Below are 13333 nucleotides of genomic sequence, written 5' to 3'. Positions count from 1 at the left end.
CACTGCGATTGTCTCTGCCAGGAAGCAGCTGAGGGAACCAGCCCTGCTTGGGGAGCTTCTGCATCATCTCTGTGGGGCCAGGAGCATCTCTGTGAGCTCACAGTGCTGGGCTGCAGCGGTGACACAGCTCCTGCTGCAGCACATCGGGGCTTAATTCAACCCCGAGGAGCCTGACTAATTAACGCTGCGTAACACACCATGAAAAGGCCTCCAGATGTGACTCATCCAGAGGGAGCCCAGCAGAGCACCAACATTTGGCTTGAAACTCTTAAAACCGAGCTCAGGAACACATTCCAAAGGGCAGGGATGACAAACAAACACGACCAGAGCTCAGATGGAGCAAACACAGCCCTTCCAGGCTGGCCATGGCCCAAGAGAGCCAGATGAGCATCGTGACTTTGCAAAAAGCACCGAAGGTTGTCAGACACAGGGTCGATGCTGCATCCAGGTGAAGTAAAGATATTCAGCCAAATTAAAATTCATAAAGAAATAGATTTTATTCTGCGGCTGAAAGATCGGTCCCACAGAAAGCCATGATCGAGAAAAGCAGCCCCGAGCCCGGGGTCGGAGCTGGGTGAACACGCACAGATCTGATCTCTATCGCACCAGACCTCCCAAGTTCACGAATACTGCTTTGGCTGGTCCCTTCTTATACAGTTTTTGGGCAGAGTCCAAATTAATTCTATTCTTCTGGTAATTTTAGCATATTCATGAAGTTTTCTTGTCCCGGAGTTGGGCTGCACAAAGCCTTTCCTGGGTCCGATGGATTGTCCATCCTGGGTCCGATGGATTGTCCATCCTGGGTGATGAGTGGGCCATCTCTGGTTCCTGGAACAGTTATTTTTAGTTCCCGGAATGTCCGATTCCTTATCAGATGAGATGTAGATATCAGAAGGTGGTGATCAAGTCGTCATGGTGCCGGTGATAAGATCTAACCCCACCTAGGTGGAATCCTCACTTATCGTGGGAGAACTTCTTTTAGTGTTGTGAAATATTTCTCTCAGCCAGACTGGGAGAGATTTTGAAACTGTCTCTACATGGTCTGATTACATTCTAGTTCTATACATAATAGCACGAATTACATACTTTATTTATAACACAGGGAAGTGGGACCTGTTCCCTGAGCCCAGACCCCTCCAGCCTCACGTGGCTCTGCAGAAGGGCTGGGGCTGAGTCACACGCACAGCCTGATCTGTCATCATTGCCTTTTATCTAATACACAAAAACGATGCCTCTGACCGGAATTAATTGCACAGTCGTACGTATGAGTCAATTGTAATTGTTATTACCTTAATTTCTACGATTACAGTGGCTAAACAACAGTGCTACATTTTCCAAGGGACGTGGCTCACGTTTGGAGCACGTTTGCTTCCTGCCTTGCTCGTTTCTCGTGGCAATCCTCTAGAAAACATCATGTATGTCCTCCCAAGCAGGGAATTTGAAAATATTCTTATGGTAATAAGAACTTCTCCTTCAGCTCTGGCCACCTCCTGGGTGGGACAGGGTGACTGAGTGACACCAACCTGCCCTACAAAGGGACAACTTCAGCAACATCTGAGGCCCCAGCGCCCAGAGCTTGCACTTCTTGCCTTCTTTTAGTGGCTGCACCCCCCAGAGCGGTTTATAAACCCAGATTTACAGATTTTCCAGACACTGACCTTTTTTTTTACTTTGAATTTTAGATAAATATTTTGTAGATCTGGCCCTGGGCTGGTTGTAGTGGCTGGTTGATGTCTCCTGCTGATGGAATGGAGGAGTGCCTTTCCAGCTCCAAGGATTGCAGATCTAAAAGAGGAGAGTTCACCAATAACTTTAATTCCTCTGCTCTCCCTTCAAGCTACAACCCCTTTAATTACAGGCCTGTGACATTTTTCAGTCGTTCTCACTTCCCAGCAAATAGTTTGGCTAATAGTGGCTGTATTGATGGACCCATCCAGCAGAGCAGAGGAAGAACCAAAGCTCCTGGATTTAAAATGAATGGAGTGTTTACCTGTACATCATTTTAATGGATGGTGAAATTCATTCTCATGATAGACCCATAAATGTCACTTTCTGTCTGCCACAGCAAAATACTTGTGTAACAAATGGCATGCTGCATTAATACCCAACAAGAGGATGTTCAAAGCAGCTTGACTTGCATTACACACACAAATAAAGGCTCAACCTGGGATTTTTATTCATTCTGTTGGCTCAGGGAGCAGGAGAAACACATGGGTGGAGGTACAGCAAGAGGGAAGATGAATGATACGAAATTAAATATAAACTAGTCTGGTTCCCAGAAATGACATCCCTTTGTTGAGCTTGGGTTTATTCCAGGTGCTCTGGTAGAAACAATTTTTATGTGGGTTTTTTTTTTACCACAATCCTCTGTGAGTTTGCTCAGCTCTGGGAAAACCTGGAGACTGATATCAGCTTCTTCCATCCATGGGTGGAAATGCAGTCACATCTCTGAAATCCCAGTGTCCAGGGAAATCAAAGCCCTCCAGGAGTGCATGAAAGAGCAATCAGGGCCCTTTTTTACATCCTGCTCTGCCCCACTCTTCCAGGACTACAGCAGGTTTGGGACACTGTGGGCAACAGGAATCAGCAAAAACATCTCCAGCCTTTTGTTTCCCGTTACCTTTTCTCCAGGAAAAGCTTTTCTCAGGTTCCCTTTCCTGGATTCCCCTGGATTGGGATGCACAGACACAGAAGCATTGTCCTCTCCTGGGCCCAGGGAGGGGATGGAGCAAACAGCAGGGAACAACCCCAGCCCCTGTGCCAGGACCCAGCTCTGTGCCTGTCCCTCTGCCTTCAAAAAGCTGCTGCCTCACAAACCCATCCTATGGGATTTCAGAGGGGTGAAACCAAGGGCAATTTTAGAATTAAAAATTATTCTTTAGCAAAAACTCAAACCCTCTGTAGTCCTATAGAGATCAAGAACTTTCTTCACCCCTAAGTCACCCCCTAGGCTTCAATAGAGAATAACGTCTCATATAAAGGATGGTAAAAATAGGTTCAAAACAGAGAAAGGGAGTATTTCTCTCTTAAGTTCCCCATAAGCAGCTCTTGTCTGGGTATTTGGGATGTTCTTCTCTCCTTGTGATGGGAAGGGCTGGATGTTTCATGGGACACCAACAGTCCCACCCCACTTTGGGGCTGAGGAAGACAGAAGTCCTGTGAAAGCTTTCCTGGATCAGCCCTTTATCCCTCCAGAAAGACTTTGATTAAAGCTGCCCACCCAAAGAGAGCACTCCCTGTGTGCCACCCTGCCTTTCCCTGGTGATAAACTGGGGGTGGGGGTGGATGAGAAACCCCTAACTGTGGGTGCTGAAACAAAGGGCAGCGCTCTCCTGTTCCTCAGCACAGGATTGGAGCCTGGGGGAAGTTTAACAGGACCTAAATTGAATCATTTAATTCATAGAAAACTGCCTCCTCCCATCCACTGCCAATTTTCTGTTACACCTTTGGTTTCATCTCCATTCCCTTCGGTTTAGTTCCAGCTCCCCTGTCCCTAAACTCTCAGAGTGGAGCCCTCCTGCTTTCAGAAAAATGCTGCAGCTCAGTTTCCAAGCCCTGCTCAGCTCTGTCAGTTCATTTAAATATTTAACTGAGCCTGGATGGACTATTTGTTAATTAGAGCTTTCAGTGTTAGAGAAATGTTCCTTAATTTGCATCTCCCAATATAAATATCCCCTGGATACCAGCGCTTAAAGCTGCAAACCCCTCCACAGGAAGAAGCTGTTAGGGACAAAGCAGAATGAGAGTGCCCTGCTTCCCAATTCCCAGGATCAATGGCCGTGTTCCTCAGCTTGGCTGAGAGCAGCACCATCCCAAAGGAGTGCTTGGATGGAGCTCAGTGTTTGGATTATCTCAGGTCTCCATCACAAAGAGCATCCCTAATCTCCTGAGCCAGGCCCTCGCTGGAGATGGGATCTGAGGCGTTCACCTGCTTCTGTTTTCTCTTGCTGAGCTGTTGTAGGAACATGTTTAAGGCATTGCTCCACTCTGATGGCCTCTCCAGCTTTCTGTGCAAGCAGAGTGGTAATTCCACAGTGATATTTCAAGAAATATCGCTGGCTCTCTGTGTTTAAGGGCTTTGAATCGTGAAGAGAAAGGGGAAGTGTAATCTTCTTACATTATCATTAAAGGCATCAACTAATCCTGCTGCAAAAGGTGCGATTTGCTGATCGAAAGGGGAACGTTTCTGCTGCCTGGGAGTGCATCTTGCCAGCTAATGAACACTCCTTCCCCAGTTCCTCAAAAGCTTGTCTGTGCCTGATAAATTCCACATCCCTGCCTCGTTAATGCAGAATCCCCACCTGGCAAATGCCGTGTCCCTTTCTATAAATATTTTCTTTTCTGCTGCCGTGTAAACCCAGCCCGTGTGAAAACAACAGGCTGATGGTGCTGGGATGTGGAACTGCTGCAGATCAGGCAGGAGGTGGCACAGTCAGGCGGGCAATCATCAAACCATCCAGGGTCGCACACAGGTTTTTCATTTCGTTGCTGACTTGATCTGCTGCCTCAGGCAAAGCACTTCACTGCTTTCTGCTTCCAGTTCCACCTACCGGGAAAATAAATATCAGTACATCCAGCTTTGCCCCACTGCTTTTGAAAACAAAGGAGCTGAGCCCTGGGAAGAAGCATTTGGGCATTTAGCTGTGTGGCAGGGATCTCTGTCTCTTTTCCAGGCAGGATGAGGGAAGGTTTAAATGTTCCTTCCTCAATTTGCAGACATGGGGCTCCTGTGCCATCCCCCAGGGATGTGAGCAAGGTTTGGGAGCTCCTGGGCACAGGGATTTATGGAGGAGAGAGGTGCAAGTTTGCTGACAGAACACCCTTTTACTCCGCTTGCTAAGTTTTCTACCACTGCAGGTGCAAATTGGTCAGATTTACCTTTCTGCTCTGTGCTCACAGTGTTCCATCCACAGCCACACAGCAAATCGGTTCCGCTGATAACTTCCCCTTTCCTTGTGTTCCTACACACATCAACCATTCTCACCAGCACTCAGTGGATTCCAAAAAGCATTCCATGGCTCGGAGAGGCTTTGCACAAGGAAAAACCTGAGCCAGAAAGTTTTGGGATGGTTAAAATGGTATTAAAAAAAAAAAGGAGTTTCAGGTTTGGTGCAGGGTGTTGGGGTCCAAGCCAAGAATCCTGTAGAGCTGACTGGGCTGGGGACAACAACAGGATTTAATTCCAGGGAATGGAGGTTTCACAGGTAGAAGGTTTGTACAAACAACATGAAGCCAAAGAGGGCATTTTTCAGAAACATGGAGGAGTTGAAGCATCCAATACGGGAATAAGAAATATTCTATGAAGAAGCCCAAGGCTGATGGGGAGCAGCAGTTGTGTGACAATAGCAAGGATTGTCCTGGACACGTGGCTTGACCCTCCCCAAAACCAAAGATAACCCCAGCTCCTGTCACTGCTGCCAGCCCCGGGAGCTTTGCAGCCAGCTGGCAGCACAGGGGAACTCTCTTATTTCCACATTTATTTCATGCCAGTGTTTCTCAGCACATCTAAGTGATTGCAGCACTACTGGAAAATATTCTGGACAAAATTATTTTGGATTTCCCATTTCTTATCTCTCTCTTTTTTTTTTTTTTCTTTTTTTTCCCCCCTTAATAACTGGCTTTTAATTAATGAAACCTCCTGCTGTTTAGGAAAGGGAAGGATAGGCCATGATTTCCAGCCAAATGTGTGTGTGTGCATGCCAGTGCCTGTCAGCACAATAACCTGTTCAAATTTGGGCAGGCATTTGGGTGCAGGAGCAGGACATGAAATTCCACTTGTCTGCTTTTTCTGTGCGATCTGGAACTCAAATTTAGGGTTCACTTGTTGATGTAAGACCTGGAAGTGTCCATTATCATCCCTGCTCTGGGAGGACATGCCAGGAACTGGACTCCAGAGAAGAAATCAAACTTGATGAGCTTGGACTCCACACCTCCACCTCCTGCTGGGTTGGACACAGAGGATTTGTAGAATCCTGGGTGAAAAGTGGACAACAGTTGTGATTAAAAAGAAAAACCCTTTTTCAGCTTTCTTAAAAGCTGTTTTATCCCCCATGTGGGGAGAAAAAGGGGGAAGGATGCCTTTGAATAGCTCCTGTGCCTTGGAAACACTTTTAATATCCCTTTAAGTATAAGCTCCAGCATATTTCTGGATAATAGGAATTGCTCTTATATTAAAATTGTAGCAGTGGCGTTTTACGATGGGGAAACATTTTTAATGCCAAAGTAGTTCTATTTTAAAATGAGTTGCTTTTATGAAATGGATGAGGTGGTTTTATTTAAAAACGACCACTTGGGAAGGAAAACTGTGGCTGTATTTCTGTCTTACAGTGTAAGACAAAGCTACATTTTTTACACCACCTCTTTCTTGAAAAGAAGCGGCTAGACTTGAAGTTTTTGGGGTTTCCATTGAGTCTGTCTAGGCTCTGCCTGCACATAAAAATTCTGGTTTTTATGAAGGGTCTGGTATTAGCAGTGGCCAAAGGTGTTTCTTTGGCCCGAATACAAAGTGAGCTTGTGGAAAACTGCTTTTAAGTAAAATTTGCATTTATAATTATAAATAATAATTATAAATTCTTCCCCTCTTGCTGTGTTGAAATTGCTGTGATAGCAAATACAGAGCTTCAGCCACAGCCTCATCCTCCCTGCCAAAGATGTGCCTGAGGAGAGGGCAGCACCAGCCCCTCTTTGCCTGCAGTTTTGGGCGTTTCCAGGAGAGGACTGGCAACATAAACCCTGGATATTCACTTAAGTGGGAAGAGAAGGCAAACTCATCACAATAACTCCAAATAACAAACCCAAATCCAACAACACCCCAAAACCAACAAATCACAGCTGCTTTTTCCCAGGAGCATCCAGGGCCGATTTTCCCTGTGCTGGAGGAGAGCAGGGATGTTTCTCCGAGGGTGCTGCAGCTGCAGCAGCTCTCCCAGCACGGCTCTCCCCAAGTTCCCAGGACAATGGGGGAGATTGTGTCTGCACAACCAAAGGGGTGCAGGATCCTGAGCCAGCCCAGCTGCTCACAGGCAATAAAGGCACCAAAACCCTCACCCCATAACCCACTGATCACTGACCATCATATTTATACAGGGGCACTGCTATGGATGTGCCTGGGGAGGTTATATTGCATTTGTGCACCTGAGAGGCAGGGCTGGAGCTGGTCTAGCTAAGGTGAGACTCTCTCATCACCTGAGAGCACCTGCACTGCTCTCAGCTTGCTGAACTGGTCCATAATCCTGGCTTCTCAGCTTTTGTTTCCTCGATGAAAGCTCTTGCTCCCAGAGTTGCGTTATTTTCATTCTATGATTCGTTTCTCAGTGTGCTGCTTTCTCTCCTGCACCCATCATCTCTCACCTCTTGGTGTTTGTGGGCAGAGGGAAAAACTTTGGGAATGCACCGTGCAAAGATTAAAAAAAATGGTTAAAAGCCAGGAAAACACTTCTTCTGAGTGTGCTTAGTTGCACAAAGTTGAGCGTGGCCACGGCTGTTGTGCAGAACTGTGACGCTGATCTGTGCTTACACAGAATGGCTTTGAAAACTGACTGTGGGTGGCACAGGACCAGAGGCAAATTTAAACACTTTTCAGGGGTGAAGTTCCTCCTTTCCTACTGTCTTGGCTCGTTTTAGGGTCTGAGTGGCTTGGTTAGTGTGTCCTGGAGAGAGGCTGCCAGGGTGCTGGTAATGCTTTGGCAGTCCCAGCTGAGCTCAGGTGTTGCTTCCACAGCTCTGCCATTCATCTCAGGAAATTTGTGTTATGGAATAGAGGGAGAAATCATGAGTCGTGTCACCCAACAAGACATTCCATGTAGGAACTCACTCTCCCTGACCATCTGGATTGGGAATCAAGAACGCACACAGCTCTGCAGATCAGCTGGTTGCACACAGAGCGTGCTTCAGGTTAAGTTTCTATAATTGCTGGAGCTGAAAAGCAAAGGAGAAAAAACTCAGTGGTGTTTGTTTTGTCTTTAATCATTCCTGTGCAAAGGCAGTTCTCTGGCTCCCTGGGGTTTGGCTGGGTGGTTTTGCATATCTGAGAGATGCAGCGTTGGCTTCCCCCTTCTCTCTCCATTATTTATCTATTCCTTTGTGTCGGGTCCAGCTTAAGTCGTGAGCGTTCTCTGGGCTATGGTGGTAATTATATTTATTCCTCTGAGACGGTTTTCCTTGGGTTTTCAAACAAGACAGGGGCCTTTGAGATCCCACTGTCTTTGGCTCTCTGATAGCTTTTGAACCATTTGTGAATTTCCAACAAATTTCTGCAGTATGTATCAATCTCAAAGAGAACTCGATGAGGATGTTATTTTTATTACCCAAAGGGACTGGGAGAATCCTATATTTCTGTAAGGTTCATAAGCACAGGTGGGAGAGAAAGGGGTGTTAATCCTATATTTCTGTAAGTTTCATAAGCACAGGTGGGAGAGAAAGGGGTGTTAATCCCAGTGCTGGGCTCTGCAGGGTAAGGTCACCCTTCCAAGAAACCAGGATCTGTGTGGGAGACATCACAAATATCCCAGGAACAGGAAGAGCTGCTTTGTGCCTAAACTTCCATCCATTTCCATGGGAAATTCAGGGTTTTGTGGTTCCACCACCCACAGAACGACCTGAGTGTTAAGCCTTATATATTTAGCTTTTATTTTTTCATGCTGCTCCTTCCGCTGTTGCAGCAATCTGACTGACATCTATCTCAGCATTTGTTTGCCCCTTCCCTTAGAAAGGAGCTTGTGAGGACTGGGAGCAGGATGAGATATCCGTGTTTGGGATGGAGAAGGTGACGTGTGAGAAACACACACCTCGTGTCTGGCAGTGCAGAATGCCCTGATCCCTTCCCTTCCTGCAGACAGAGATGTTTTTTGAGTGCATGACTCAAATAAACTCAATGATTTTGTCTCCCTGCCATCCGTGGGGGCTGGCACAGATGACCTCATGTCTGGGAGAGCACAGGGCACCCTGTCCTCTTCTTCCTGCACGAACAAATCCGCTCCCTGCATGTTTAGAGACCTGATTTTCAGTGCTGCTCCCCACTGAGCATCTCTGTTCAAGAAAAAGGTGTGCAACGCCTTCTCTGTCCAGTTTTCAAGGGAATTCCTGCGTGAGGAAAAAGGTTTGTTCTGGGTGCAGAACAATTACATTTAAGTTTGTTCGTTTTAAAAGGAACACTTCTGTTCTTTCCTCCCTTAAAAATTCTGGATGGAAGCTCCTTTAGTCAGCTCTCTCCTTCACCACCCTTCAGTAATTTCTGAGGGACAAAAAAGGCTCTTTGATGTGAGCTGGGAAGGGACCTGCAGCCTTCCCCCCACCCAGCCTTGTGACACAAGGACAGCCATTTCTCTTCTCCGTCAAAAGCTCTAATTCCTAATTTAGCAGGCAATTCTAGTGCAAATTAGTGCACCTTGCAGATAGAATTAGAGTCTGTGTGATGATTTGGAAAATACAATCAATTTCCTCCGATTGTTTGTACATGTCAGATCCCTCTCCAATAATGAAGGATTTACTCCTCGTGCATGAATAGAAACAACGAGCCATCAGCCATGGAATGGAAGACAGCGATCCCAGGGAGTGATGGGCTCCTTCAGAACATCAGGGAGGGTGTTCCTAGGTCAGGGAGGATTTTCCCAGGTCGAAACTCCAAACCCTGCCCTGTGCAAGGCTGCAGGTAGAGGAGGGTGACTCCTCCTAGTCAGGATGCCCCTCCTCTGTCCAAAATGATGTGGGAGGAGGATGGAGGACTCCCAGTGCTGCTGCTAGAGCAGGGGAAGAGAATCCAGTGCTGGGGTCAGGGTGGCTCTGCCCCTGCAGGGGACATCGTGTCCTACCCCTGTCCCTGAGCTCGGCTCTCACAGGGTGGTGGAGTGGCCCTGCTCCCCAGCCAGGGGCTTTTCCACAGCTCCTGGGCTCCCTAAAGATTTGCTGTGCCTCTGGAACTCCTAAAAAATGCATTTATTGAGACATCCCATTGGGGACTTTGCTGTGACCATTATTAACAGCGCAGGTGTGATTTCTGTGCTGCAATAATGCATCCTTGGAGACTTTGCCCTGTGAGGAGGCCAGGCTGGACCTGCAGCTGGTTCCAAGAGCTCTGAACCATTTCTCAACAGCAGCAGAGTGCGTCCAGTGCATCCCTTGTAGAGTTCCTCCAGACTATCCCTTTGTTCCACATCCACCCAGAGCTCATTAGGGGCTACTTGGGGAGTGATTGTTACTCTAATTCTCATTTTCTGGTCTTTTCATGGCCTGATCTAAATAGCTTTTTAGAAAGCAAACAATATGCATATTTCATGAAATTCAGCTCAATATCTGCTTAATTGTGAACGCTCTCGGTGAGGTTTTCAGAAGCTGCTTCAGTGAATCACTTGAGCTGACAAACAGGGAAACTGGGAATGAATTTCTGAGCACCAAGCCCTCATCAGTCTCCTGCTCCTCTCCCTCTTCCCTCAGAAATCAGCTCCTTTGCCTGGATCTGGCAGCCTGATTTCTTCCCAGCAGAGTTTCGTGTCTGGTTTAGGGCTTTGAGCAGTTCCTGGGGAAAGGCCGTTCCCAGGAGAAGGCTCCCTTTAATCCCCAGGATGCCTGGACAAGGCTGCTTTATCAGGGGCCTGTGCTGCCTGCTGGGGCTGGAGGCTGGGATGGCTTGCACGGGATGCAGGTAGGAGAATCCTGTGGCTGTGAATTCCTCAGGCCTGCAGATGTTTCAGCATATGTATCCTATCGCTGGGGCCAGCCTTAATGCTGGGGGAAACGCACGAGATGGTAAAACCTACATTATCTGGGATTTAGGATGTTTGCTTTGCAGAACACGGGATTAGGGGAGGGAAAGCTGAAATGACCATCTGTCTGCAGAAAAAGGATCCCGTGAATTCAAATTTCCATGGTCATTTTCCCTAATCTGCTTGACTTCATTTGATATCTTCTATCAGAGCTGATGTCCTTGTGCCCCAAACAGCAACTGAGTTCATTTCCCACGTGTGGTTTTCTCCTACTTGTGTCTTTCTGCAAGGAACTCTAGAAACCATTTATCTGTCACTCTTGAGTTTCCCATTGTTCGCAGCCCATAATTTTAGGGCTTCCAGCACTTTCTATCCCCAAAGAATGAGAGTTGGGTTTGTACTGCTTCTGCATCTAGAACTGAAATGCATTTCCCTCTGGGGTGGGATGACTCACAGTGTGCGACCCTACCCTGCACAAGAGTTTAGTCCCCATTTCAGGGTGTCTGTACACCAGTGCTGTCAATTTTTGCAGTGTGCTTGTGGATCTGATGGTATTTGATGTTTCCCTGTAGAGCCCCTGCTCGTGGAAATGTAGGAACCTTGAAGTTTTGGGTTTAAAAAAGCTTGTGGTTGTAGAGGAAAAATCTGGAAGTGTGTTAGAAGTGTAGCCTGTGGATTCACAACTCAGAGAGCTTAAAGCCTCAAGTTTATTAATTTTAAATCTCATTATCTTTAAGAGCAAATTATAATTTCCTTAAAATAGCAGAGACATAACACCTGCAAAGAGGCAGCAGATCCTTGGTTCTGTGGCAGGGCTGTGCACTGGGAGGTGCAGAAGCCTCTCCTAGCTGATAGAGATGCTCGGAGCCTGAAGGAAATAAAGTTCTTTGCTTTGTTTTCGAACCTTGCCTTGCTCCCATTCTTTAGGATTTAGCTCTGGAGGCAGAGAGCCTGCCTGGGAGACCTTGGTTCAGGGTATCTTCAGCAAGACAAAGAGGTTGCTGGGCACTAATCAGATCTGCTGGAATGGTTTGTATCTGTGCTCCCCAGGGGCTCCCAGGTGCCTTTGGAGTGAAACACCAAATAGATTGGGGTCCTCACCCCTGTGCAGGCTGCCTCGAAGCAGAGAAGCTTGAGATTTGTTTTATTTTTTTCTCTGCTCTGTGTTCTGCCTTTTCTGCTTTTCTTCTCTTTTAGCATTTCCTTGTTTACAGCAAGGTGAGTCGTATTTACAGCGCCGGGGAATTTGTCAGGAGCTGCATTCTGCTCATCATCTGTTCCTTGCCCATTTCAGAAAGCAATTAGCAGGCGGAGCATGTGAATAACAAACTGTGCTGGAAGGGGCTGCTCACCCAAGTGTGCCGAGCAGAACTGCTCCTGTCAGACTGGGAGCTCTGACAGCTCCAGCACCGGCTACAGCCGGGGCCAGCAAACAGAGCTGTGGGGAGAGAACAGAGATCCACGGCTTTAGGGTCCTTGGGGACACTGCTCTGGGGCAGGGAGTGGCAATTAGGGCAGATATCGCTCACTTGGTCTTTCCTTCTCCAGTAGAAGCTGATGAATTGTGCATCAGATTCTTAGTGGTGTCCTGAGATGTTTGAGTCTCAGAATCAAAGAAATAAAACTTTTGTGCTCAATTCTGCTACTTGAGATGCAGCCTGGGCTCAGATGGAGTGTGTGACTGGGGGTTTAGCCAGGGGAGAGCTAAAAGATGTGGGATAACAAAGCAGTGTTTCACAGACACTTAAAAAAGTCATCTACAAATAGAAGTTAATATTTTACTTTGCTTGCATGGGATGTTTCCCTGCCCTCAGAGTACTGCACCAAGTTTGGATGCTGGAATCATTCAGGGAAGGGTGAAGCAGAGGGATTTGAGTCTGCTTCAAGTGCAAATGTCTGTGCAAACTCAAATGTGGAGCTGCTACAGACTTTTCCATTATTCATATTTCGGGTGCCTTGCTCTAAGGATGAACTTGGTATCTCCAAAACTTGGCCTTTCTTCTATCCATGTATTAAACCACAAGATGTTTTCTGACCCCCCAGGATGAGAGACAGAAGCAGAGGAGAGAAAGAGCATCCTCTGTCCCAGGCTTTTGGATACTTCCCAGCATTTCCCTTCCCTCCCAGCTTTACTGTGCTGCCCTTCAAGGGAGCAGTTTGCCTGAAAAGCAGGCCCACTTCATCCGGCCTCGCATCCAGCCAGCTTCCCATGAAATAATAATCACAGCATTTAGGAAATGAAACCCGTGAGTGCCGCCCGAGGGCAGGCGGGCCCAGCAAAGGGAGAGTTGGGAGTGTTTGTTCGGAGCAGGGAAGCAGCAGGAGGATGGAGCTGAGTGCAGGTGGCAGCCCCTGAGCCTGATGCTTCCTGACGGGCTCTGGCTGCTCCCTCCATCAGCCTGTGCCTGAGGGAATCCATCCCACCCGAGGCCAGGGTGTAAAGGTGAGGGAAGGTTTGGCTGGGAGCAGCCAGGGCACTGTGGGTCCCTGTGTGTGCACCTGTGTGTGTGGCTGCAGAGCCTGGCCTCAGGAAGGATTCCCAGGAGTGGCTGTGGGCACAAAGCCCCCTTTGGTTGATCCAGATGTGTTTCTGGAAGTGGTTTGCCCAGTGGGCATGATGCTGTACATACACA

This window comes from Corvus hawaiiensis, chromosome 25 (genome assembly GCF_020740725.1).
Source record: "Corvus hawaiiensis isolate bCorHaw1 chromosome 25, bCorHaw1.pri.cur, whole genome shotgun sequence".
NCBI lineage: Eukaryota > Metazoa > Chordata > Aves > Passeriformes > Corvidae > Corvus > Corvus hawaiiensis.
The sequence above is the reverse complement of the archived record's forward strand: the minus strand, read 5'-3'. Positions refer to the sequence as shown.